Source organism: Lathyrus oleraceus, chromosome 5 (genome assembly GCF_024323335.1).
Source record: "Lathyrus oleraceus cultivar Zhongwan6 chromosome 5, CAAS_Psat_ZW6_1.0, whole genome shotgun sequence".
NCBI lineage: Eukaryota > Viridiplantae > Streptophyta > Magnoliopsida > Fabales > Fabaceae > Lathyrus > Lathyrus oleraceus.
The window spans coordinates 289,977,148-290,004,846 of record NC_066583.1 but is presented as its reverse complement, the minus strand read 5'-3'; the positions used below and the strand labels follow the sequence as shown (position 1 = coordinate 290,004,846).

The 27,699-nt window shown below is 41.7% G+C and overlaps 1 pseudogene; it reads right to left on the bottom strand.

Annotated features, from left to right (window-relative positions):
* Window positions 1-15,107: 15,107 nt before the first annotated feature.
* Window positions 15,108-15,207, bottom strand: LOC127089265 (uncharacterized; annotated as a pseudogene).
* Between the last annotated feature and the right edge of the window lie 12,492 nt (window positions 15,208-27,699).

The following is a 27,699-nucleotide window of genomic DNA, read 5'->3' as shown; positions in this document are numbered from 1 at the left end:
GCCCTTGTTGCGATCCTTTCTCTCGCCCTCGTTGCGATCGAGACCTTTCCTTTCTCTTGCCCCAGTCGTAATCGAGACCCTTATTCCCGTAGTTAGCCGAACTACGGCAACTCTGATTCTCATGTTCAGATGAGATACGTAGGCATAAGATGCGATGTCTTGCCGAGTTTGACTAACGACTAACAACTAACCCTTGTCTGCTTTCGCCCTTGTTGCGATCCTTTCTCTCGCCCTCGTTGCGATCGAGACCTTTCCTTTCTCTTGCCCCAGTCGCAATCGAGACCCTTACTCCCGTAGTTAGCTGAACTACGTTTTTGCTCTGATTCTCATTCCCGATGAGATACGTAGGCATAAGACTCGATGTCTTAGCGAGCACACTTATCCTTAACCCATAGGTACCCGAGCTACGAAGACTCTGATTCTCATATTCAGATGAGATACGTATGCAGTGGATGCGACATCTGTGCGAGTCATTTTCTTTGACCCTTTCTTTTAGTAAATAGTACATTAGATAAACATACACCCTTTAGACAAGAAACAACAAGAGTGGATCCCGTAGAGTACTACGGATGCGTAGGGGTGCTAATACCTTCCCTTCGCATAATCGACTCCCGAACCCAAGATTTGGTTGCGAGACCTTGTCTTTTCCTTTCCTCTCTTCAGGTTTACTTCGAGCGTTTCCTTTCCCTCTTTTGGGATAAATAACGCACGGTGGCGACTCTTCTGTCATTTCTTTCTCGCCGGTTGTTTTTTCGCACCTCTGTATTTTTCGGGTTGCGACAGCTGGCGACTCTGCTGGGGACGTGGTTTCCCTAAGCGAGTCCCTCCTAGCTTTTGTAGGTTTCTTGTTTATTGGGTGTTTATTCTTTTGTACAGTTATTTATTTTCAGCATTTACCTGCTTTACCTTATTGCATTCATGTGCATATGTTTGCTGTATCTGCTGTCGTTTATCTGTTTGTTGGGGTGGGGTGTTCTATGAGAGGTAAGCCCATTACCCAGGCTTGAGTGTACACACAGATTTTAGAGTGGATGTTCATGAGGCTTGCGTGGCATGTTGCTACGTTAAGTCGTTCGTGAAGAACCACACCCAGACGAGGTTTCTCTTGGATATATTATGTCCTACGGATGTTCCGTAACGACATGATGTTCCTCTAGAAATTGTCGACTCTGGTGACCATTTTCCGAGAACTCAGTCGAGGCCTCTCCTCCGAGACGTGATTATGTTAGCTCTGGTGGGCGCATTCTCGCTGCTTAATCCGAGGACCCCGAGACTGGGAACTTGCTTTAGGATATCCTGTTGAGGGGAGTCAGCAGAGGTCTTTTATCCCGTAATAATGCTAAACCTTCAGTGGTAAACGTATTATTCTCGACTGAAGGGCTGAAGCTGACAAACTTCTGTTCTTAGAACCTACCAGTGAGGGGAGGGTTTGATCTCTACAGATACGGCTTCTGCCAGTGGTGCTGTGATGGTGACTTTGGTTCAGCCAAATTTATGGACGTTTATTTCTGGGACGCCGGAGTTATGTCCGTGGTTTATCAGCGGGTTCCGTTTATTTCGGATCCCTGGGCTGAATCTGAGGGTGCTCACTCAGATGGTGACTCAGTTCTCCAGACATGGGTTCAGATGCCAGTTGATCAGATTGACTTTGGGTTTCAGATGGTTGTGATCAGAGTTCAAGCCGAAGCTTCGGATCCTGTGTGCCGAGATGCACAGCCTGCCAGTCTTGGCTCCATCATTTGCATCATAGCATGTTTATTTTCCAAAAAATAATAATGCATGAAAAAAGTTAACTCGCATGTGCATATCCTTTTCAGGATCATTCATGATAAAATAGTATCCGCATCATATGCATATCATGCACATATCATCCTTGCATTGCAGACATGCTTGGGAGAGACTTCTCACTCTGGGTTTTGACTGAGACTGGATTGTTGATCATCGTCCGCACCGCAACCAGATTGAATCATCAGAGGAGTATGGATCAAGTCCAAGCTGAGTTGGCTGAGATGAGGGCAAACATGGCCCAGTTCATGACCATGATGCAAGGAGTTGTTCATGGGCAAGAGGAGCTGCGTGCCTTAGCCCAGAGACAGGAAGCTGTGATTCTGCCGCCCAGTCGTGCTTCACCAGAGGGGGTCCTTGTCAATGATCAAATTACTGCTGTCACTATTCCCGTCAACAACTATGCCGTGGGTGAAGATTTGAGGGGTATTATAATCAGTGGACAGCCCCTTGCTACAGAGACTGTTAATGTCAGAGCAACTCTTGCTCCGGTTCGCCATCCTGGCTCTTCAAATCCTTCAAGTTCTAAAAAGCCATCCTCTGGGGCACCCAGAAGGGGAGAGGGTGAAACAAACGTTATGCACCGTCGGAGGAGTGTGAACAAAGGACAGTATCGGCAAGTTGCTGCTGTGACTATTCCAGCCACTCAAACTCAACAACAACAGAGAAGACCAACTCAGCAATATCAGCATCAACAACATCGTCCTCAGCAGCAGGCTTACCGGCCTCCCAATGGTAATCAAGCCAGTACGAGTAATGAGAGGAAGAAGATCATTTTTGATCCGATCCCTATGTCCTATGCAGAGCTGTATCCCTCTTTGATAGAGCGGAACTTGATTACTCCCAGAGACCCGCCGGCTATACCCGTCAACCCTAGGTGGTGGTATAGGCCTGAACAGCATTGTGTGTATCATTCGGGTGCTCCTGGTCATGATGTGGATAGTTGTTTCCAGCTGAAGATGAAGGTTCAAGACCTTGTGAGGTCAGGGATTCTGAGCTTTGAAGACTTAGGTCCCCGTGTTAATCAAGCTTGAAGACGGCAAGTCCCGGGTTGGCGATGGTTGTTCTTCTGAGGTCTTCAACGAAGAGGTTTGTTCAAAAGCAGAAGTTGCTGATGCAAAGGATACTGACAGTTGTTATCCCTGGTGGGATCTATCACAAATGGGTCACTGTGGGTGTTCCTACAGTTGTTCAGAAGTCAGAGTAATAATCACTTTGTTTAAAAACCCTTCTCCCATTCCAAAAGGAGAAGTGATGACATTGTTGGCAACATTTTGTGCAATGATATTTTCATTCAAATAAATGCATGTTAAACATTTGTTTTTTCCAATTGTTTTCCTTTTTCGCTTTTTACATGAAATTGGTGATCACAAAAAACCCTAAAAACAGGAATAAAAACAATCTTTTCATCTGCATAACGATTGTCTTGTTTGATTTCCAAAAAGCTTTTCATATCAAAATCATTATGCAGGTTGTTTCTTAAACCCATTGAACACAATGATCTGACGTCATCTCCCAATTGTGAATTCCCTGTATTCGAAGCGGAAGAAGATGATGTTGAAGGGATTCCTGACGAGATTTTCCGACTTCTTGAGCAAGAAAAGAAGATCACTCAGCTGTATCTCGAGAATCAGCAGAACAGCCAACTGGGGAATAAAAAAAAAGAAAAAAGAAAATACAAAGAAAGAAGAGGGTGCAAGATCAAAAGAAAGAAAGAAAGAAACAAAAGAAAAAATAGCACCCTCAAAGTCCCAAGTTGACTGATGCTGAATTCGATCGAAAAGAAGAGATTAACTGCCATGTGTCATGGTCAGTTATATCAGCGGAGAGTGACGAAAGCACGCTATAAGAAGGTCAAGCCTCGTGTGTTCCGAGGGACCCGGTGCTCTGAGACTTACAGCAATGGATGAAGAAGTTCACTCGTCCTGTGAATCCAGATGCAGTCAAGAAATACTTCGCCTAAAACAAAAGAAAAGCAAAAAAGCTCGCTAAGTCGAACACCCCAAGGGGCAACTTAGGCAAAAAGGAGCGTCTCGGTGGATTGAAAACCCGAAAGGGCGATCCAGGCAAAAGTTAGAGACATTAAAAAAAAAAAAAAGAATTCGCATCCCGCTAGATTGAGCACCTCACACTGGGGCAATCTAGGCAAAAATTAGGGATTTGGCAAGTAACTGCATCTTGACAAGACCGTGTTCTATATCTATCATCCGTCAGGAATCTTCGATGCGTCGTCGACTGAAGCTCTGAATACATCGAAATTCAGAATGGTAGAGTAAGGGTCATTATGTTCAATGTAGCCCTCTCCAATATATATCACCGATTTCAAACTTGTACAGATCTATGGAGTCTCGCCCTTTGCAGACTACCATTCCATCACATCAATTTGAGCTTTTATCCAATTATTTGCACTCTTATTTGTTTCAACTCAACAAACGTTTTGCATGTTTTAATTGATAAAGTATCATTGTTTTTCAAAATAAATAAATTTTCAAAATTGTTCTCAAACTAAGTGAATATTCACAATGATGGAAGGATACTTAGGAGACCCACAGTGCTCTCCCAAGGGCGGTATGATTACCAACAGGTAAGACAATTGTTCGTATCTCGAGCATGACTGTATCTTTTCCCTGTAGAACCTCTCATGGTTTCTCCTCAGCGAGATTGCCCAGTGTAGTGTTGGTTGAAGTTGTTCATCTTCATGTCCCCGGCAGTGCAGTTTTTTTCTTCCAAGTCCCTATTAGCACCTATAGTGGGGCATCCCCAGTAGAGTGCTGTTTGAGCCCTATTGTGGGGCATCCCTAGCAAGTTTGCTGTTTGGACGCTTTTGTGGGGCAGTCCTAGGCAGAGCATTTATTGAAGACTTCGACTTTCCTCTCTCCAGCAGAGCAGTCTTCCTCCCTCCCCCATCATGGGTGCTCTTCTTGGAAGATTCAGTATTTGGTGGATTGACATCCAGTACTCCATCATGTCCTCAGATAGATCCCCAGCGGAGTTGTTAGCATGAGGAGCTTTATTAATGCCTATCTATCTTCATCAGAGATCTGGTTGCTTCTGAGTATCTCTGATTTCCAGCACGAGTTGTTGTGGCGCGTCCGCCAGTATGTTGAACTCTTTTCTCCGGTTATGACTGACGATCCCTCCGGAAACCTCTGGTGGCCTTCCTCCCCAGCAGGATGGTGTTGCTCCCTGATATCCCAGTCTCCAGTGGATTTTCTTGGCTCTCTGGTGACTTTGGTTTTCCCTCTGAAAGAGTGGTGCCGGATGGTTGATTCCCGGACCTGTGTGTTGAGCATGTCTGTTTGTCAGCATTCATCATACATTTTTTTAGATATAATGCATACATGCATAATCATAGCATTCGGATACTCATGATGCAGCTGTTGCCGTGTATCTGTTGATGGTTGTCTCCTGCTATTTGTTGATACAGATCTCTCCAGTAGATCCTCCTCTAGCAGATGTGGGTGTGTCTGATCTCTCCATGTAGATCCAACCCCTTAAGCAGAAAGTGTCTATCCTTTACTGCCATTTCCCCACTGAGATACATCCTCGTGGATGACGGTTGTTTCCGTTCCCTCCCTAATGGGATGGATTTTCCCTATTGAGTTCTTTCCTCATTAGGATGAGTCCTGATCCAGTCTGCCTTTTTGGATCGATCCTAAACTGGCTTCCTGTTGGCTGTCTCCCGTGCTTCCCTGGGGCATAAATGAATAGTCGCTCACTAACCGGCACTCATTCATCTTATCCTCAGCGGAATTTGTTGGCTTCTACCTACGAACCGGTAGCTGTAAGTCCTTTCTTTACGGTCTTCTACCCACTACCCGGTAGTTGTAAATCTTTTTTTTTTCTCACTCTGTCTCTCAGCAGATCGTTTGGTGGCTTCTACCAACGAACCGGTAGTTGTAAGTCCTATCTTTGTGGTTTTCTACTTACAAACTGGTAGTTGTAAAATCCCACTTTCCTTCCCTAGCAGAGTTAACCCTTTGTGCTCATCCTATTGATGACTGGTTACTTTTCTGTGGCTTCTACCAACGAACCGGTAGTTGTAAGTCCTATCTTTGTGGTTTTCTACTTACAAACTGGTAGTTGTAAAATCCCACTTTCCTTCCCTAGCAGAGTTAACCCTTTGTGCTCATCCTATTGATGACTGGTTACTTTTCTGTGGCTTCTACCAACGAACCGGTAGTTGTAAGTCCTATCTTTGTGGTTTTCTACTTACAAACTGGTAGTTGTAAAATCCCACTTTCATCCCCTTGGTGGAGTTAACCCTGTGTGCTCATCCTATCGATGTCTGGTTACTTTTCCGTGGTTTTCTGCCTACTAACCGGTAGATGTAATCCCCTCTTTGTGGTATTGATAGTCTTGTCCCCTTTGGATACTTGCCCTGATCAAGCAGTATTGTCCCCAATGGGTCTTCCCCTTTCTTTTGGGTATTTGCTCCGAGTTAGCAACTTTATCCTCTTTTGATTGGTCATCTTTTGCATGCCTAGTCCTGGTACCCTGATGCCTTTCTTTTCGGTCGATTATTCATTTAACAACCTGCAACCTGGTTATGGATAATCTTCCATGCGAGTGTATTATCTACGTTTTGACGGCTATAGATAATATATCTCATGCACTCTTTGGTCAATCTTTCGATTGTTATCCCCAGCATAGGTCTTTGGCATGCGTGCCGGCTCACGTATCACTGTTTTCTTATCTTCGCCGATGCAGATAGACATGAAGAAGTTCCCGGTATCCAGACCGAAGTGGCATTCAGGCCAGAGTTCTCGGTATCCAGACCGAAGTGGCATTCAGGCCAGTTTTCCCGGTATCCAGACCGAAGTGGCGTTCAGGCCAGTTCCCGGTATCCAGACCGAAGTGGCATTCAGGCCAGAGTTCCCGGTATCCAGACCGAAGTGGCATTCAAGTCAGTCTTTCCCGATTTTCAGATCGAAGAAGTTCCCGGTATCCAGACCGAAGTGTTATTCAGGCCAGAGTTCCCGGTATCCAGACCGAAGTGGCATTCAGGCCAGTTTTCCCGGTATCCAGACCGAAGTGGCGTTCAGGCCAGTTCCCGGTATCCAGACCGAAATGGAATTCAGGCCAGTTTTCCTGGTATCCAGACCGAAGTGGCATTCAAGCCAGTCTTTCCCGATTTTCAGATCGAAGAAGTTTTCCCGGTATCCAGACCGAAGTGGCATTCAGGCCAGAGTTCCCGGTATCCAGACCGAAGTGGCATTCAGGCCAGTTTTCCCGGTATCCAGACCGAAGTGGCGTTCAGGCCAGTTCCCGGTATCCAGACCGAAGTGGCATTCAGGCCAGAGTTCCCGGTATCCAGACCAAAGTGGCATTCAAGCCAGTCTTTCCCGATTTTCAGATCGAAGAAGTTTTCCCGGTATCCAGACCGAAGTGGCATTCAGGCCAGAGTTCCCGGTATCCAGACCGAAGTGGCATTCAGGCCAGTTTTCCCGGTATCCAGACCGAAGTGGCGTTCAGGCCAGTTCCCGGTATCCAGACCGAAGTGGCATTCAGGCCAGAGTTCCCGGTATCCAGACCGAAGTGGCATTCAAGTCAGTCTTTCCCGATTTTCAGATCGAAGAAGTTCCCGGTATCCAGACCGAAGTGGCATTCAGGCCAGAGTTCCCGGTATCCAGACCGAAGTGGCATTCAGGCCAGTTTTCCCGGTATCCAGACCGAAGTGGCGTTCAGGCCAGTTCCCGGTATCCAGACCGAAATGGCATTCAGGCCAGTTTTCCCGGTATCCAGACCGAAGTGGCATTCAAGCCAGTCTTTCCCGATTTTCAGATCGAAGAAGTTTTCCTGGTATCCAGACCGAAGTGGCATTCAGGCCAGAGTTCCCGGTATCCAGACCGAAGTGGCATTCAGGCCAGTTTTCCCGGTATCCAGACCGAAGTGGCGTTCAGGCCAGTTCCCGGTATCCAGACCGAAGTGGCATTCAGGCCAGAGTTTCCGGTATCCAGACCGAAGTGGCATTCAAGCCAGTCTTTCCCGATTTTCAGATCGAAGAAGTTTTCCCGGTATCCAGACCGAAGTGGCATTCAGGCCAGAGTTCCCGGTATCCAGACCGAAGTGGCATTCAGGCCAGTTTTCCCGGTATCCAGACCGAAGTGGCGTTCAGGCCAGTTCCCGGTATCCAGACCGAAGTGGCATTCAGGCCAGAGTTCCCGGTATCCAGACCGAAGTGGCATTCAAGCCAGTCTTTCCCGATTTTTAGATCGAAGAAGTTTTCCCGGTATCCAGACCGAAGTGGCATTCAGGCCAGAGTTCCCGGTATCCAGACCGAAGTGGCATTCAGGCCAGTTTTCCCGGTATCCAGACCGAAGTGGCGTTCAGGCCAGTTCCCGGTATCCAGACCGAAGTGGCATTCAGGCCAGAGTTCCCGGTATCCAGACCGAAGTGGCATTCAAGTCAGTCTTTCCCGATTTTCAGATCGAAGAAGTTCCCGGTATCCAGACCGAAGTGGCATTCAGGCCAGAGTTCCCGGTATCCAGACCGAAGTGGCATTCAGGCCAGTTTTCCCCGTATCCAGACCGAAGTGGCGTTCAGGCCAGTTCCCGGTATCCAGACCGAAATGACATTCAGGCCAGTTTTCCCGGTATCCAGACCGAAGTGGCATTCAAGCCAGTCTTTCCCGATTTTCAGATCGAAGAAGTTTCCGGTATCCAGACCGAAGTGGCATTCAGGCCAGTTTTTCCGATATCCAGATCAAAGTGGCGTTCAGACCAGATTTCCGGTGATCAAACCAACATTTATACTCTCATATTCCGATGCTTAGTGCGGTGTTCAGGCCATGGGTATTCCTGTGTTACCATTTATTTTGGTATCCAGGTCAACTTTTTGTTTCGGTACTCAGGCCGATTTTCACCGTACCAGACGGATTCTTCTTTTGAGATTGCTTCTTTGCCGATTCTGACAGGCATGGTTAATTATTTCATAGAGATTCAAGATCAAAATCTGGGTCTTCTTAGTATTTAACCATCTCCCACTACGATCATATGAAGAACGTCCTGCTTCATCTTCTCTAGTTGAAGACGCTTAAATAGGGGCAACTGTCATACCCCGATTTTGGTCCTGAATTTTTTTATGTTTTTATTTTTGTTTAGCACGCTTAACCTGCACAGACCAAAGCCAAAAACCAAGCATAAGGTTGATATTGACACAGTGGAGAAGTTTCAGACTTTAAGGAAGCAGGAGCAGAAATATTTTGATGACATGGTTCAACAATGCAAGGATGTAGGCGCAACCCTTGTTATTTGCCAATGGGGTTTTGATGATGAAGCAAATCATCTCTTGATGACAGGAACTTGCCAGCTGTTAGGTGGGTTGGTGGTGTTGAGTTGGAATTGATTGCCATAGCAACAAGTGGAAGAATTGTTCCCAGGTCCCAGGAATTAACTGCAGAAAAGTTAGGAAAGGTTGGTATCGTCAGAGAGAAAGCATTTGGAACAACTAAAGACCGGATGCTGTACATTGAGCACTGTGCTAATTCAAGGGCTGTGTTGTGGTGATTTCTATATATTTCAAGGATGTTTCTTTCAGAAGGTCACAAGCATCAAGTTGTTTTCAGTTTATGGTTTTGTTTCTATTTGGTGCTTATTGCTGCATAGGATAATATCACTGACCCTACCGAAGTTGAAGCATTAAAAGCCATAAAAGAAAGGTTGATTGATCCTAATGGAAATTTGAGCAGTTGGATACGCGGAGACCCATGTACATCTCGCTGGACAGGAATTTTATGTTTCAATGAAACATTAATTGATGGCTATTTACACGTTCAAGAATTGCAACTAATGAATTTGAGCTTGTCCGAAAATTTGGCACCAGAAATTGGCAGCTTAGCTTATATGGAAAGATTGAACTTCATGTGGAACAAAATAATTGGGAGTATTCCAAAGGAAATTGGCAATATCAAATCTCTAGTCCTCCTGCTATTAAATGGAAATCTATTAACAGGTTCACTGCCGGATGAGCTTGGCTTTCTTCCGAACCTTGGCAGAATACAAATCAATCAAGTTCATATATCAGGACCTCTACCAGCATCATTTGCAAACCTGAACAACACAAGCAATAACATTCAAGGGTTGTTCATATTCCTGTCAGAAGTCTGCATAATCCATTACTACAATTGTTCCAAGTTACATCAAGAATCTAAATTTTGTGTATTCTTATTACATATAATAAGCATTACATTACATCATCAAACATCTACTGCCTAGGTGTACTCCTTTTGAGTTACTAGTTCATTTTGACTCTAAAAAAGCACATATTGCAACAATGTCTGATCTTCATCGTAGGATTCTTCCTCCAGCTTTCCTATCAGAAAATCCTAAGGAGGCTGGCTTTTGTCTTTGGCTGCTGCATCCAGAATCTCTCCATCACCACTCAACCAGAACAAAATTCGCAGCAGACCTCAAACCGGTATGTTTTGTCAGCCTGCAAGGTTTCATCACAAAGTTCAATCAATTTCCAAATGACAACCCCATATCCTTATCATTTGTGTTCCAACTAATCATCATAACCATACCTTTGTGACCTGAGATCAATGTGAACCTGTAAGGCAAGAGCAACTTCACACATTGAGTCATCAATCCATATTGACCATGATGCTGCTTCCCATACCAGGGCGCATACTAGCTGAACCAGGCTAGTTATCCTGCTGCACAAGCCCTGCATTCACCACAAACAAGACACCACAATGACATGATCATGTACTACACTTACAGTGGTTAATTGGACAAGACAACTCATTTGGATTTGGCATTGAATTCACTTTGGCAAGTATTCTGCAATTCAGTTCTGAATTCTACTTGGAAATTCCCATTGCTGTTTTGGTAAGATTGCTTCAATCTGGATCAGAGACCATGGTTAGTAGTGCATTAAGTGCTCTTCTTGTATTGGAAAGTGATGATGGAACTAGCGCAGTCGCAGAAGCAATGGCTGAAACTGGTGCCGTAGAGGTACTCTTGGAGCTCCTAAGATCTCACCAGGTATTACACAACTGCATACAAACATTCACCAAGTTGACTTGCAGCGAACCTAAGGCAGTCTATGAACCTGCACAACAACATGATTACTAGACCTGCATCGAAACAACAGTCAGCAGTCAGGTTGCAGTGAAAACAAACCACCCTCCAAGGGTGCATACTAATTGAAGCCAAGCCAAACCTCCAAAGCCATCACAGGGATAAGTCCTGCACCAACAAAACAGTTACCAAGTCTAAAATCCTGTTGAGGCTCGCTACTGAATTTAATGTCATTGTCCTGAACTGTGAACTACTAACACAGTGAGTTTACTTGGATTTGAAAGCAAGGGGCATTGGCCATGTATCTTGCAGCATCCATGTCCATCATCAAATACCAAGCATACAGTGATCACAAAGAGTATAGTAACATTTCACTACTAACACCAATTAACAAAGATAACATGCCATGAGTATGGTTCGGTGATTGTGCTCAATACCTGCAGTCCACACAACACGTTGCCAAGCCAGTTGCCTTGTCGTGCCTTGCTGCAATGTCGGACCTGCACAAGCTCAAAACCAGAAACAAGAACAAATCAGTGCATAAATTATGCAGGCTTAGTGCAAACACATATCCTATCCATCCACACCACGAGATGTGCCTTAATATGGATGTAATCATGATTATCAGCAGACAGACCAACTCAAACCTACCAAACATGGACACCACCACCAACAACAACCATCTTCGATTCCAGGATGCTGATGAAGTTATCGAAGATGCTGCTGAAACTTCCAACCTTGACCAATCCATGGGTGGTTGCGAACTTGATGATTCAAATGACAAAACCAGCGTTGATTACTACTTTGATTCTTACTCTCACTTTGGGATTCATGAAGAAATGTTGAAGGACACTGTTAGAACCAAAATTGAAATTCATCAGACACCATTTTCACTGCATTAAAAAGGTAAAGGTTAATTAGCCCACAGTAAATTTCAAAACATCAGAAAATTCCCAAATTGGAGTAGAGATAAAGTTCACGGAAGAAAGCGAAGGTTCAGATTACCGTTTCGAACATAGTATCAAAAAGGTCAATCCAATTTCTGGACACCGAAGAGACTTCACAGAGTTACTCCTTTTGAACAGCAAGGACCCTTTTGAAACCCTAATTCAAAAAATATAAAGAGAAAGGTTGAATCAGTAAAGGGACAACAACGAAAAATTGGAGAAAACAACAACAAAAATCGGAGGCGGACCAAACCCACCAAATCAAAACCCTAAATCCCAAATAAAAAAAACAGTGTTGGAAAGGAAGGAAAAGACTCGAGCTCACCTAATTCGTCGTCTCCAAAGGTGAGATTTCTTTTGTTGAGCATTCGAGTTTGAATGAGCGTCTGAGTTTGAGAGAGACGAGATTGAGAAAGTTTGCTGAGAGCGTGAGAGAGTTCGTGGGTAGCGCCGGAGGGCGAATGAGAGATTGGGAGAAGCGAGTGAGGTTAAGCGAAGGTTGAGGACGATGAGAGAGAGATTCTTCGAGAGTGTGAGAGGAGTTCGTGAGAGTGTGAGTGAGATTGGGAAACAACGAGTCTGCTACTATTCCAATTTTATTTTCTTTTTCTTTAAATCACTTTAAATAGGATAGTTTTTAGAAACCTTAAAGATTTTGTTTAAACTTCCTAAGTAGCTAATAAGTGTTTCCATGTTTCCAATTCATATTCCCTGGAAAAACCCAACAGCCAGGCGGCTGGGTTTAACTACGGGTAGTCTAACAGACTTTTTTTTTTATTTCAGTTTTAATTCCTTTTTTAATTTATCTTAGTTTATATATTTAACGTAGTATCACAGTAGCAGATAATCATAAGTGGTCTGGTGGAGAAGGGCAGTGTTCATATTCTTGAGTGGGGTGGGTTCAATACTTGATAACACGAAATTATATCGCTTTTTAAGACTTAATTCAATTAAATTATTTTATCATTTACACTAATTTATCCCATTTTATCAGATATTATGCAGTATTTCTCTTCTATTTATATCAGGTACCCATTTTGAAGCAAAAGTGAAAAAGGGAAGAAAAGGAGGTGTAAAAAGCAACAAAAAGGAGAGAAAAGGAACCAAAGGCCAAAGCCCAGCCCAAAGCGCACAAGTCACCAATGCTGTGCCTGTGACGGACGTCACAGGACGCGTGACGAGCGTCACGCGAAGGAGCCTTGTGACGGACGTCACACATAGCGTGACGAGCGTCACGCAACCCCACTACCTTTGTGGCGCAAGTATCGCCCTCAGAAGGACTTGAAGAATAACGTTAAGGAATTGGTCTCCTATATGCACGCCGTGGATATAGCCACGCTGAAGAAGGAGAGAAACGGAATGCTGCTACCAAGGCTATTATAAATAGCCGTCTCACAAACCAAAAGTTAGACAGTTTTTGCACGCTCAGTTTTGCGGAAGCTCTGCCAAATTTATTTTTTTCACGCCTTTGCTTATTTTTCTTCCTTTCCAGCATCGTCCATTTTATTTATTTTATTTTGCAAGCTTTGCTTTCTTTTTCCCTTGCAATTTATTTTCCCCCGTTCATAGCTTTTAGATATTTTTCGCGTAGTAGTTTCTACACCGGAAACTACTGGGCAACTTTATACCGGATTTAACCTTACGTTATATTCGAGTTTTTTTATTTCCTTGATTTAATTTACTGTTTAATTGAAGAATCGAAGAACAAATCCTGCCGGCTTGTGGTGGAGTGTTCAAGACCATTGTATTACGCATTCAGGTTCTTTAATTGTTATTTAATTTTTATGCTTTATTCTATTGTTTATTTGCATTGCCTGCCTGAAATGAGTCTGTGTATGCATGATATTAATTATTATTTAGTAAGCATGTCTGGCTAATTTGCCTAGGTATCGGTATGTAAAGTAAGCAGAAAGAGGGATCAAAACTAAGTCGGTCTATTCAAACTTAAAATTAGAATCAATCTTTTTACGGTCTTAACTTACAGGTTTAATAACAAGATTTTTTACAAAGGTAAAAGACATAAAGAAGTTGAAACCAACAGAGCGAGAGTTTGAGGTTTTAACTGGACAGTGTAAGTTAGTCATTAAATCTATCTCAGGGCGAGAGCAAGTTTTAGAATTAATTAAATTCTGACCTTTTTCCAAAAAGTATTTTTAAAGATTGAATGTGAGGACGAGAGTTAAGCATTTAGATTTAATTGTATAACCTAAGTCAACAGAGCGAAAGTTTGAGATAAGGGTGTTTAAAACGGTCAGTATTTTCTTAAAAAGAGTTTCTGCAACTTTATTGTTTTCAAAATATGATTTTTGACTTAATTATAAGTGACAGCAACATTAACATAAGATCATGGTTTCTTCAACAGAGCGAGAGTTTGAGATAAAACCTTTAACCAATAAAGTTAGTCGAAACGATTTATTTTAAAACCGAGAGACCGACAAGGAATTGATTCCCTAGTTTTGACGAACCACATACCGATATCCGTTTTATTAATATTTAATCTAGATATTAGTTTAGCTCTTAGCTCCCTTTTCCCCAAACAATCAAACATTTTCACCTTAGATTTACGTAGTAACCTTAGATAACGGTACATCGATTCATAAGTCCCTGTGGGATCGATATCTTTTAAAACTACGCGATAGAACTGTGCACTTGCAGTTTGTATCCCATTCTCGACTCGCACAGTCGAGCGATCAAGTTTTTGGCGCCGTTGCCGGGGACTTTTATTCAATCGATATCGTAACTCTTCCGTTACGCTGTAGAGACTAAGGTTTCTTTTTCCTTCTATTCTTTCTTTCGTTGATTTGTATGCCACGCACTCGCTCTCAAGGCGAACCGCTCTATTTACGAATCAACGATATCGAACTATATCTCCGAGTCTTACGACGAATTCGGGAATATCGTGCTGAAAACAATCTCCCTCCTATAAACCTTCCTGATATCAAAAACATTTTTCCTTCTTTAACCGAGATGGCAGAACCAGCTCGTGCTCTTAGAGATTACGCCGCTCCATCGCAAGATGAACCGCATTCAAGTATTGCTCCGCCCGCAATCGAAGCAAACAACTTTGAACTTAAACCTTCACTGCTGCAGGCTGTGCAACAGAACCAATTCTCTGGAAATCTTACCGAAGATCCAAACCTTCATTTATCCGTATTTGTTCAATATGCTGATACTGTTAAAGCTAATGGTGTCACTTCAGAGGCAATTCGACTTCGTCTTTTTCCTTTCTCATTAAGAGATAGCGCTAGAAGATGGCTTCAATCTCTACCTTCCAACTCAGTCACCACATGGAACGAGTTGAAGAAAGTTTTCCTTGCCCGATATTTTCCGCCAAGCAAAACAGCTATGTTAAGAGCCCAGATAAACGGATTTAAACAGAAAGACAACGAGTCTCTTTTCGAAGCATGGGAAAGATACAAAGACATGATGAGACTTTGCCCACACCATGGTTTGGAAGACTGGTTAGTAATTCACACATTTTATAATGGTCTCTTATACAATACAAGGTTAACAATAGACGCCGCTGCAGGTGGTGCATTAATGAACAAACCTTATGCTGATGCTTACCAGCTTATCGAGAGCATGGCCCAAAACCACTATCAGTGGGGAACCGAACGAACAACAGTGGAAAAACCTCAACCGAAAACTGGCATGTACGAGATAAGTAACCTTGATCACGTCAATGCAAAAGTGGATGCTTTGGTCCAGAAGATTGAAAGTTTAAATGTATCACCACCAACCGCCGTGGTTGCTATAGCTCAGAATTGCGAGGTCTGTGGAATCCAAGGCCACACTCCTGCGGAATGTCAACTCTTGACTGGAATCCAAACAGAGCAAGTAAACTATGCTCAAGGAAGCCCCTATTCGAATACCTATAACCCAAATTGGAAGAATCATCCAAACTTTTCATATAAGAGTAATAATGCTTTATACGCACCTGGACAGTCTCCGAATCAAACCCCATCTATACCTCCGGGGTACCAGAAACCAAATCCTAACAATAATACCCCTAGAAAATCCAACTTGGAAATCATGATGGAAAACTTTATAGCTTCCCAACAACAAACCAATAAAGATTTCTTAAACCAGAACATACACACTGGCGAACAACTTAAACAACTAGCAAGCAAAGTAGATGCCTTGGCTACCCATAACAAAATGTTAGAAACCCAAATATCTCAAGTAGCTCAACAACAAGCACCTACTGCTGCACCAACTGGTACATTCCCTGGACAGCCCCAACCTAATCCGAGAAGCCAAGCTCATGCAATTATATTAAGAAGTGGAACGGAAGTGGAAGGACCGTCTGATCCAAGGATAGAAAACCAAAGCCCTAAGAAATCTACTGAGGAAAGTGAACCTAAGGAAAAGGAAGAGAGTAATAAGGATACCCTAGAAAAGAAGGAACCTTATGTACCTCCACCACCTTACAAACCACCTATACCTTACCCTCAAAGGCTTGTTAAAACCAAAGATGTAGGTCAATTTAGAAAATTTGTTGATCTCCTTAAGCAATTAAACGTTACAATTCCATTTACCGAAGCTATTACGCAGATGCCCTCATATGCTAAATTCTTAAAAGAAATTCTTTCTAATAAAAGGAAACTTGAGGATAGTGAAACCGTTACACTCCCTGCCGAATGTAGCGCTATAATCCAAAACATGCCCCCTAAACTCAAGGATCCAGGTAGCTTCTCTATACCCTGTCACATAGGAAAATTTGTCATCGACAAAGCCTTATGCGATTTAGGAGCCGGAATTAGCGTTATGCCTTTATCCATATGTAAGAGACTGGAAATGGGAGAATTAAGACCGACCAAGATGTCTGTACAACTAGCAGATCGTTCCATCAAATATCCTGTAGGAATCCTTGAGAACGTTCCCGTACGCATAGGTCAGTTTTACATTCCCACTGACTTCACAATTATGGATATTAGAGAAGATGATACTACACCTATTATACTAGGAAGACCATTCTTAGCAACTGCCGGTGCAATCATAGACGTAAAACGAGGAAGACTCACCTTCGAAGTAGGTGAAGAGAAAATTGAATTCATTCTTTCCAAATTCTTGAAAGCACCTGCAATAGAAGATACATGTTACTTCATGGATATCATCGATGAATGCATAAAAGAAGCAGAGTCAGGAGAAGACAAATCATCAGACTATCTTTTAGAAGACAAATCTAAACAATGCTTAGCAATAACACCAGATCCTACGCAGTGTCTTAACAAACCAACCCCTGATTTGAAAACACTTCCCAAAAATCTGAGATATGAATTCCTAGACTTAGAACTTGAACGACCTGTGATAGTCAATGCAGATCTAGGAAGACTCGAAACAGAAAAACTCCTACATATCTTAAGAAAATATCCAACCGCACTAGGATACCACATAACCGATCTTAAAGGAATAAGCCCTTCTATTTGTATGCATCGCATCATGTTAGAAGAAGACGGTAAAACCTCTAGGGAACACCAGAGAAGACTAAATCCGATCCTAAGTGAGGTAGTAAAGAAAGAAATAACCAAGTTATTAGAAGCAGGTATTATATATCCTATATCTGATAGCAAATGGGTCAGTCCCGTACACGTTGTACCAAAGAAAGGAGGCATAACCGTTATTGAAAACGAAAAAGGAGAAACTATAACTAAACGAATCGAATCGGGATGGAGAATGTGCATTGATTATAGGAAACTAAACAAAGCAACCCGAAAAGATCATTTCCCTTTACCATTCATTGACCAAATGTTAGAACGACTAGCTAAACATTCACATTTCTGTTATTTGGACGGTTATTCAGGCTTCTTTCAAATACCAATTCACCCTGATGACCAAGAAAAGACAACATTCACATGCCCTTTTGGTACCTTCGCGTATAGACGAATGCCGTTTGGTCTGTGTAATGCCCCTGCAACTTTTCAAAGATGCATGATGGCAATTTTCGCCGACTTTCTCGAAAACATCATGGAAGTATTCATGGATGACTTTTCTGTATACGGACAAAGTTTCGAAGAATGCCTTGAAAACCTGGAAAGAGTTCTTGAACGATGTGTAAAAGTAAACTTAGTACTTAATTGGGAAAAGTGCCACTTTATGGTACAAGAAGGAATTGTTTTAGGACACATCATCTCGAACAGAGGAATTGAAGTAGACAAAGCCAAAATAGAGGTAATCGAAAATCTTCAACCCCCAAGAACCGTGAGAGAAGTACGAAGCTTTTTAGGACACGCCGGTTTCTACCGACGATTCATCAAAGACTTCTCTAAGATAACTAACCCTTTAACCGGACTATTAATGAAAGATGCTGAATTCATATTCGACGATAACTGTTTAAAAGCATTTCAAACTCTTAAACAAGCATTGATCTCCGCACCCATTATGCAGACACCAGACTGGAATGAACCATTCGAAATAATGTGCGATGCCAGTGATTATGCTGTAGGTGCTGTTTTAGGACAAAAAAAGGATAAAAAGCTTCATGTTATATATTACGCTAGCAGAACCCTGGATGAAGCACAGATGAATTATGCCACAACCGAGAAAGAACTCCTAGCAGTAGTATTTGCGCTAGATAAATTTCGTTCTTACTTGGTAGGAGCCAAAATAATAGTTTACACTGATCACGCTGCTATCAGGTACCTTCTAACAAAAAAGGATGCTAAACCTAGACTCCTAAGATGGATCTTGTTACTACAAGAATTCGACTTAGAAATCAAGGACAAGAAAGGAACTGAGAACGTAGTAGCAGACCACCTCTCTAGACTTGAGAACCTTGAACCAGAAAGAACATCCATTAATGATGATTTCTCGTATGACAAACTCATAGCTACTTTGGAAGAGAACAACTCCGACATGCAAGTAGAAACCACCTTAGCTATATCTGTCATACCATGGTACGCTGATCTAGTCAATTATTTAGCTGCCGGAATAGTTCCACCTACTTTATCTTACCAGCAGAAGAAAAGATTCTTCCATGACATAAAACACTATTACTGGGATGATCCCTTACTTTTCAAAAGAGGTCCCGATGGTATTTTCCGTCGATGTGTACCCGAAGAAGAGGTAGAAAATATAATCCAACACTGTCACTCCGCGCCTTATGGTGGACACACAAGTACATCCAAGACCTGTTCTAAAATCCTACAAGCTGGCTTTTATTGGCCAACTATATGGAAGGACGTACATGCGGCTATTAAGGAGTGTGACAGATGTCAACGCACGGGAAACATATCTAGACGTGACGAGATGCCACAAAAAGGTATTTTGGAAGTAGAGATTTTTGACGTGTGGGGAATAGACTTCATGGGACCGTTTCCATCCTCCTTCGGTAACAAGTACATACTCGTGGCGGTTGACTACGTATCAAAGTGGATCGAAGCTATAGCTTCTCCAACTAATGACACCCGAGTAGTAACTAGACTCTTTAAAAATATAATATTTCCGAGATTTGGCATCCCAAGGATAGTAGTCAGTGATGGTGGATCGCACTTTATATCCAAGATACTCGAAAAACTACTACTTAAATATGGAGTGAGACATAGGATAGCAACACCTTACCACCCTCAAACCAGTGGACAAGTGGAAGTATCTAACAGAGAAATCAAGCAAATATTAGAAAAAACGGTCGCCACTTCAAGGAAAGATTGGTCATTGAAATTACCAGAAGCTTTATGGGCATACCGAACTGCTTATAAAACTCCCATAGGGACGACCCCATTTAAGCTCATTTATGGAAAATCCTGTCACCTCCCGGTAGAATTAGAACACAAAGCCTATTGGGCTATTAGAAATTTAAATTTGAATTATAAAACCGCCGGTGAAAAGAGAATCCTTGACATAAACGAACTAGAGGAACTCAGAAGAGACGCCTATGAAAATGCCAAAATCTATAAAGAAAGAACAAAACAATGGCATGATAAGCGTATATCAAGGAAAATCTTCAAGCAAGGCGACGCAGTACTCTTATTTAACTCCAGACTAAAATTATTCCCGGGAAAACTACGATCCAGATGGTCAGGACCTTTCCATATCACTAAAATCTTTCCCAGTGGAGCGGTAGAAATTAAAGGACAATCTACAGAACCGTTCACCGTAAACGGGCAACGTCTGAAACATTATCACTATGCGGAAACCAACGAGGATTCGCAAATTCTACACTTAGACGAAACGCCCCCAGGACTCATAGACTATATTTAACAGTTTCTTTGTCGAGCTTGCGACATTTAAACAAAGCGCTTAGTGGGAGACAACCCACAAATTAATCTGTTATTTTATTATTTTATTATTATTATCATTCCTCTATTTTTCTCTTAATTATTCTTTTAATTTCTATTTAGTATTCATTATTGATTTATTCAAAAAGAAAAAAAATATATCTATATATTATAATAATAATTCTATTCTTCTTTCGGCATTTGGCCAAATCCTGACTTAAACTCATGTTTTCTTTTCTCTAGTTAACACTAACCAGATGGGACATTCTGACCGTATGGGTATCAAGTTCAGAGGAATGGCTCAGAAACGAAGGTTTGAAGAACTAGCCACTAGGGAGATGCTACCTAGTTTATATGCTGATGATTGGGCTATGACTGCCCTTGGACTGAGACAGAGTGTCCTGTTTTTGCTGAATCAGATAGGATGGGAGACCTCCCCTATCCTGAGACCTTTCACCACCTACCGGAGGCTCACACTAGAATTCCTTAGTTCATTAATCTATCTACCTAGCCATGGAAAAGGAATTACCAGAGGTTTTATCCAGTTCAGAATGTTCAATATGGAGTACCAATTTAATACTAGAGACTTCACCAACCTTTTGGGTTTTCCTACCTCCTTTGATACATTCACTATAAGCCAGGAAGAACTTCTTGAATATAGAGAGCTTGAACACTTTTGGGGTAAGCTGACTGGAAATGATGAGCCCGAAGAACATGAGTTTCTCTCTGGAAACATACATAACCCGGCTTTTCGCTATTTCCATAAGATCCTGACCCACACTTTATTTGGGAAGAAGCCAAATAGTACTTCAGTTTCACGTGATGAACTCTTCATCATATTTTGTGCTTCCCAGAACCGTCCAGTAAACGGTGCTACTTTTATGTTAGCTAATTTGGACCACCTTATCCAGGATGAGAGAGCACCCATTAGAATAGGCGGCCTGATAACTATGATAGGTAATGCTATTGGACTACGTCAGCCTATGCTTGACCTGAACCCTTTTTGTGGCATTACCACTATGAGTATACCTTTCCTCTTCAACACTATGTTTATAGCAAACATAGGGTCTGATGAGTTTGAGCTTGTTATTGATAACCAGGTTCTCTGCCTATTCACCCTGCCCGATCCTAGGACTAGTGTTCATAACCAAAGGAACTGGCTCTATAACCTGAATGAAACCCCAACTCCTGCTGGATCCACTGAATCCATCCAGGATTATGAGATTTGTGATGACTATGAGCACTATATTGACCATACCTCTCTTGCTGAATCTGACCCTCAGACTCCATCCGGCTACCATGATATTGATCCTCCTCCTCAGCCTGTCCTGACCGAAGAATCAGCCATGCCTGATCTCCGACATCATATGCCAGGAACAGATATTAAAACCGTCATTGAAGCCTTGATGTCAGAACAAAACGCCCTCAGGGAAGATTTCCACAGCTTGAGACTTGCAGTCCTAGAACACATGAGCAGCACGGCAAGTCAGTTACGTATGTTACGGCATCATGTTAACTCTTTTACTCCTCCGGCCAGAGATCCGAAGATAGATGGAATTTAGTTATTTCTTCATTCTAAGTTATTTAGTTTTAGGCTAGATTTTTTCATTAATGTTATTTGAATTCATGTTTATTTCTATTTCATTTTATTATTTTCCCTTCCTGTAATACATTATGATCCTTTTTATTGAAGCTGTTTAGTTAATTTATTTTGCAATGCCTATTATGCTCTACTGTTATTACTTATTATTATTATTATACAAAGCAATTATTATTATTATACAAAGCAAGTAAGCATGCATACTAAATTAAGCTACAGACTAAAACGTTCATAAGCAGAATAAAATATTTAATTACGCTACCAAGTGATTCTGTGAAGCGCTACTAAGCCTTTCCAAAAGGAAGTGTGACGAGCGTCACACCATCCGTGACGGGCGGCACACTTAGTACCTGTTACGAGCGTCACAGCCTTGTGACGAGCGTAACGCCTCTCAGATATGTGAACGTTAGGGAGCCGTTGGAGACGAACGTTACACCCCCCACCTTTTTACATTCCCCATTCATTTTTCATTTACCACAATTAATTACTTTTCAACCACTCTTTCTTTTCACCTCCCACATTTTACCTATAAATACCCTCCAAACTTCCTTCTTTCACCACAAACAACTCTCTCATATCAAATATACACTTCTTTTCCTTTCCAAATCACTCATTCAAAAATCCATCACAATGGCGGGAAGTCAAAACTTCGGAAATATCATCTTCCGATCCGGAGATGACAACTATCAGCAAGAGCAATTCGAGCGCTTCCAACAGCGAGGCGTCGCTCCCACCAGGTACCCCGATTTAACTTGTTTACAACAATTGGGCTTACTCCACGGTATCGAGTGGATGCTCCGTAGAGCCGATTTAACCTTCCTTTGCACCCATAACCAACCCACCTATCCTTCCCTAACCTTAGAATTCCTAAGCTCTTACGACTACACCACTCCCGCCGGTGAAGGTGAATTCCTAACCGGTACAGCAACCTTCCGTATGTTTAACACCGAGTACTCTCTAACCCAACGCCAATTGAGTGCCATGCTACAATTTCCCACAGAAGGTCTGCTCCATGCCAGAATTCCCCCAACCTCAAACTGGAACACAGTTCTAGTTTTCGACCTTTTTAAGAAAATTTCCGGTATAAATACCAACAACTGGGAAGAACTCCTTCTCTCCCACATCCATAACCCCACCATCCGTTATTTTCTCCGTATCCTGCAAAACACACTCTTTGGAAGACCAAACAACAGTAAGGTCAACTCAAAAGAACTCTTTTTCCTCCAGTGCGTTTTCGAATCGGATACTACGGTAAACGCCGCCTCTTTTCTCCTTCATCATATCCGCACCTTATGTGCTAGAGGCCGGCAACCATTCATAATTGGCGGATTAATAACCTCCATAGCACTTGGCCTGAACCTAGGGGATAAACTCCAAACTTTAGAATCCCTTCCACCCCTGTCTATGGATATCGGCTATTGTCGCTCCAGCCGCCTGATTAAAAACAGAGTAGGCGGAGGCTATTATCTGATGGTGAACAACCAAGCAGTCCCAAGTGTTGTGCTACCCAATACCACCCTAACCGATGTCACAAACCCGAACCGCCACCTCTACGATCTTAGCGCTCCTGAAACCACCGAGCCTTCACAAACAAACCAACAAACAGATGAGTTTGAAGAAATGGAACAAGGCGATCATCCGCCAACACAACCGTCAGTCCCGCTCAACCCTTCCAGTAATGCAGCCGGCCCATCCTCCCAACGTCGTCGACGACGAAGGCCTGCGACCAACGATGACATTATGGATGCTATCGATGGAATGCAGGCACAGAATACAGAGATGATGCAGATGATGCGTCAAATGCAACAGCAACAGGATGCTCGGAATGCCATAACCGACCAGCGGTTTACTGAGTTGTTTAGCAGATTCGACAGCTTAGACATACGTCAAAGATCACCAGGACCAAGAACCAGAGGTGGAAGGCAGCCTTAGTTGTATTTTTTCTTTTTCCTTTCCATTTTGTATTTCTTTCCCTTCAAACATCGAGGACTATGTTTAGTTCAAGTATGGGGGGGAAATTATTCTTTCCATTCCCATCTTTGTTTCAAGTTTGTACTCTCCCTTTTCATTGTTATTTCCTTATAAAAACAAATTTTTTTTTTTTAAGTTAAGTCCTGAATGTGAAAAAGTTTCTATTATCTATTTCCCTCAACTTTCTTGAGCCATAACAAAAATTTTAACACACCCAATAAGTATAAAGGTCGCCTACTTTATAAAATTTGAGTGAAATCAAAACAAAATCATTACCATAACAACGCTCTGAGAACCTCAATATGTTAGATCAGGATAAGTACCTATCATACCGATTCCTCGAACTTTTAGTTCTATGGCAACCCCAAGTAGTTTATACAGAAGTCAGCACCATCTTAATAGCAAACTACGTGGAGAGCCGATGAATATAAGTGAATGATCCCCAAAGTAACCTAAGATAATTAAATTAGGTGACCCTTACCGGATCATTTAATCTAAAGGTTGCAAATCATGCAAAAGCACAATACGAAAGATCCATTATGAATTGGTTCAGTAGGAATCTGGTACTGAACTTGGTAGGGCGGACTACGGTTCGATCCCCCGCAATTTGCAATGGACTGAATAATGAAGTTATCCGACTTATGTACCAGAACTTCTAGCTAAAAGCGGATCATAGACACTAACCGGTTACTCCACTATGTGCGCGAAAGGATAAAGGGCTTAATGTGATTTCGCTAGAATGAAAACGGGCAAAATAAGACTAAAGGAACCAGGATAGCTATCATAGGGTACTTGAACTGATTGGCATAAGGTAGGGTTATCTAAGTTGTAACGGTAGTTGTTGATGTCAAGATTTAACTCAAATCCTCCTAAACAAAAACCCATTGGCAACCTAGTACGAATTGATGTGTGCTTTAAAATTTCATCCGGCTAAAACTTTTAACAAGTTCTATACTGAATTTTGCTTGAGGACAAGCAAAGATTTAAGTATGGGGGAGTTTGATAACACGAAATTATATCGCTTTTTAAGACTTAATTCAATTAAATTATTTTATCATTTACACTAATTTATCCCATTTTATCAGATATTATGCAGTATTTCTCTTCTATTTATATCAGGTACCCATTTTGAAGCAAAAGTGAAAAAGGGAAGAAAAGGAGGTGTAAAAAGCAACAAAAAGGAGAGAAAAGGAACCAAAGGCCAAAGCCCAGCCCAAAGCGCACAAGTCACCAATGCTGTGCCTGTGACGGACGTCACAGGACGCGTGACGAGCGTCACGCGAAGGAGCCTTGTGACGGACGTCACACATAGCGTGACGAGCGTCACGCAACCCCACTACCTTTGTGGCGCAAGTATCGCCCTCAGAAGGACTTGAAGAATAACGTTAAGGAATTGGTCTCCTATATGCACGCCGTGGATATAGCCACGCTGAAGAAGGAGAGAAACGGAATGCTGCTACCAAGGCTATTATAAATAGCCGTCTCACAAACCAAAAGTTAGACAGTTTTTGCACGCTCAGTTTTGCGGAAGCTCTGCCAAATTTATTTTTTTCACGCCTTTGCTTATTTTTCTTCCTTTCCAGCATCGTCCATTTTATTTATTTTATTTTGCAAGCTTTGCTTTCTTTTTCCCTTGCAATTTATTTTCCCCCGTTCATAGCTTTTAGATATTTTTCGCGTAGTAGTTTCTACACCGGAAACTACTGGGCAACTTTATACCGGATTTAACCTTACGTTATATTCGAGTTTTTTTATTTCCTTGATTTAATTTACTGTTTAATTGAAGAATCGAAGAACAAATCCTGCCGGCTTGTGGTGGAGTGTTCAAGACCATTGTATTACGCATTCAGGTTCTTTAATTGTTATTTAATTTTTATGCTTTATTCTATTGTTTATTTGCATTGCCTGCCTGAAATGAGTCTGTGTATGCATGATATTAATTATTATTTAGTAAGCATGTCTGGCTAATTTGCCTAGGTATCGGTATGTAAAGTAAGCAGAAAGAGGGATCAAAACTAAGTCGGTCTATTCAAACTTAAAATTAGAATCAATCTTTTTACGGTCTTAACTTACAGGTTTAATAACAAGATTTTTTACAAAGGTAAAAGACATAAAGAAGTTGAAACCAACAGAGCGAGAGTTTGAGGTTTTAACTGGACAGTGTAAGTTAGTCATTAAATCTATCTCAGGGCGAGAGCAAGTTTTAGAATTAATTAAATTCTGACCTTTTTCCAAAAAGTATTTTTAAAGATTGAATGTGAGGACGAGAGTTAAGCATTTAGATTTAATTGTATAACCTAAGTCAACAGAGCGAAAGTTTGAGATAAGGGTGTTTAAAACGGTCAGTATTTTCTTAAAAAGAGTTTCTGCAACTTTATTGTTTTCAAAATATGATTTTTGACTTAATTATAAGTGACAGCAACATTAACATAAGATCATGGTTTCTTCAACAGAGCGAGAGTTTGAGATAAAACCTTTAACCAATAAAGTTAGTCGAAACGATTTATTTTAAAACCGAGAGACCGACAAGGAATTGATTCCCTAGTTTTGACGAACCACATACCGATATCCGTTTTATTAATATTTAATCTAGATATTAGTTTAGCTCTTAGCTCCCTTTTCCCCAAACAATCAAACATTTTCACCTTAGATTTACGTAGTAACCTTAGATAACGGTACATCGATTCATAAGTCCTTGTGGGATCGATATCTTTTAAAACTACGCGATAGAACTGTGCACTTGCAGTTTGTATCCCATTCTCGACTCGCACAGTCGAGCGATCAATACTCATGTGTGGCTTTTTTTTTGGCATTTTATTTCTTTTAGCTATATTATTTTTTTTTCTTTCTTTTAGTATTTTCGTTTCTTTTTATGTTTATGCCTTTATATGTTCATTTTGTTAATAATGTAAAGTTGTTGTATTTTAATTTAATTCAAAACCATTTTAAAACTATAAAAATCATATTTTTCTCGATTTAATATCGAGCCCATTTTTTACACCCTTGTAAGTCGATTGCTTTTTAAGCATCGCCATCAACCTCACATAGCTTACTCTTGGGCTTCCTTACAATGAGACATGTTCCTTGCACTTACACTCATACATTGTTTAATGCTTCATTATTTCATTCTTTGATTATTTGATTCGATTATATACTTGTTTATATCTTACTTGTTTGATTAACTGTGGCCTACTTGTATGGTGTATAAGGCATGTATTATTATTGTTTGTTTGCCATGAACAATCCCCATTCATAACAAATGTATCCCTCTCCCATGAAATGTATAATATTTATTCTTTCATTCTTTATTCATCTGTTAATACAAGAATTAAATGAACATTCGATAACCATTTCAAAGCAAGATCAAAACCTCGATCCAACGTCGAGTAATCATTTCTCAAAACCTAACAGAACCAGCACGTATTCATCCACCCTTTTGTAAGTCGATTGCTTTATGCATCGCCATCAACCTTGTAAGTCGATTGCTCTATGCATCGCCATCAACCTTGTAAGTCGATTGCTTCATGCATCGCCATCTACCCTTATCCCTAACACTTCTCCTTACTCCATTCGTCGATTCTTGTTCCGATTAGGTAGCACCCATTAGATAGAACCCTTTGCATGATAACATAGGTAGGATTCCCATATCCTTTTGCATGATAACATAGGTAGGATTCCCATATCCTTTGTATGATAACATAGGTAGGATTCCCATATCTTTTTGTATGATAACATAGTTAGAATCCCCATTTCCTTTGCATGCTAACGTTAGGTAGATATTCCCATTTGTAAATCCTAACACCTAAGTACACATTGCATGACAACTCTAGGGCAGAGCTTCCCCATTTGTTTTAGACCTTTCGTGTGTCTCCGATCTTGTGGCATGTAGTCCGTTCTATTGCAAAGAGGTAACTGCCTAAGACTCGATTCAGCGAGCTGCGACACCTACTGCTAGGACGTGAACACATCGCCCACTCTCCTTTGACACAACTGGTGTCCTCCTTTCGTAAGTCCATATTCAGATGGCAACCCCCACCAGGGGAACTACGTCGCCCTGATTCTCATACCAGATGAGGTACGTAGGCAGGAGATCGTGCGAGATCTCTCCGGGCACCCTTTTCTTTCTTTTTGTGTGTGTGCTTGACAGTTATAGGCTC